This window comes from Orycteropus afer, unplaced genomic scaffold (genome assembly GCF_000298275.1).
Source record: "Orycteropus afer afer isolate SDZICR_OR568_19922 unplaced genomic scaffold, OryAfe1.0 scaffold00590, whole genome shotgun sequence".
NCBI lineage: Eukaryota > Metazoa > Chordata > Mammalia > Tubulidentata > Orycteropodidae > Orycteropus > Orycteropus afer.
This window is the reverse complement of record NW_006922177.1, coordinates 584,760-586,385: the sequence shown is the minus strand read 5'-3', so window position 1 is coordinate 586,385 and position 1,626 is coordinate 584,760.

Here is a 1,626-nt window from a genome sequence, read left to right as displayed (position 1 = left end):
CTAAGATTAATTTGGGATACCATCAAAAGATAATAATGTAATGAGAATTCCAGAAGAGGGAGAGAAAAATAAAACCACTGAGAAAATAGTCCAAGATTTGTTGGAAGAGAACTTCCCTGGTATGATGAAAGATGAGAGTATATCCATTCAGAAGTCCAACAAACCCCAAACAAGATAGACTCTAAAAGAAAATCACCAAGACATATTATCATCAAACTCACCAAAACCGGAGACAAAGAAAGAATCCTGACAACATCATAGGAAAAATATTACATACAAAGGACAACCAATAAGACTAAGCTCTGATTTCTCACCAGAAATCATGCAGGTGAAAATGCAATGGGATGGTAAATATAAGATTCTGAAATAGAAAAATTTCCAACCAAATATTATATGCCCAGCAAAATTATTCCTCAAATATGATGATGAAATTAGAACATTTCCACATAAGCAGAAATTGAGGGAATTTGTTAAAACCAGATTGACCTTACTGGTGATACTAATAGAGTCCTTTGAACAGAGAACGAATAATAGCAAACAACAACTGACTATAAATAAACATGATGAACTCAAGAGAATTCCAAGATAGAATGGACTGTTCTAAACTCAGGGAGAAAACTATAAATCACAGGGTAACCTCAAAGAAAATTGATAAACCTTCACATCACAATAAAAAAGAGGAGAAGCACAAATATTTAGCAAATACTAAAGCATCAGCAATGGAGGAAATGATAACATGATTCATAAACAAAATGACTCTCAGCACAGAAAATCATATGCAAAAAGAAACCAGGAACACCACAAAAAACACATAAAAAAATGAGAGCAACAAATTCATACTTGTCGAAAACTACTGTCATTGTCAATGGTTTAAATGCACCACTCAAGAGACAGAAAGTTCCAGACTGGATAAGAAAACATATCCAATCAACATGCTGTCTCCAAGAGACACACCTTAGAAACAGAGACAAAAATAGACTAATCATAGGTTGGAAAGCGATATATCAAGCAAATGGCAACCAAAAGAGAACAGGAGTGGCAATGTTAAGTTCTGATAAAACTGACTTTAAGACAAAAACCAGTATAAGAGACAACTAAGGACTCTATATTATGATCAAAGGATCAACTGAACAAGAAGATATCTCCATAATAAACACTTACAGACTCAATGAAAGAAACCCAAAATACATAAATGAAACTATAACAGAATTGAAAAGACAAATAGACATCTCCACACTCAGCAGATTTTAATACACCTCTTTCAATGAAATATAGAATAACTGGAAAGAAACTAAAAAAAAAAAAAAAACATGCCCAAGAACTAAATAATACAATCCATGACCTTGATCATTGTTCTGGTTACCTAGTGCTGCTCTGACAATAATATACCACAAATGTGATGGCCTTAACAAGCAGGAGTTTATTCTTACAATTTAGAAGCTTTAAGTCCAAGTTCAAAGTGCCAGGCTCTAGGGGCTGGGTGAAAGCCCCTCAATGTTGGGGTCCAGCTCTGCCTCCTGTTCCCAGCCCACTGGAGCTAGAGGCATTTCTTCACTCAGACAGCTGCTGGCTGCTGAGGCTGAGAAGCCCCAAGTTTGACAAGTAAAAAGGCACAGTCCCGGTATT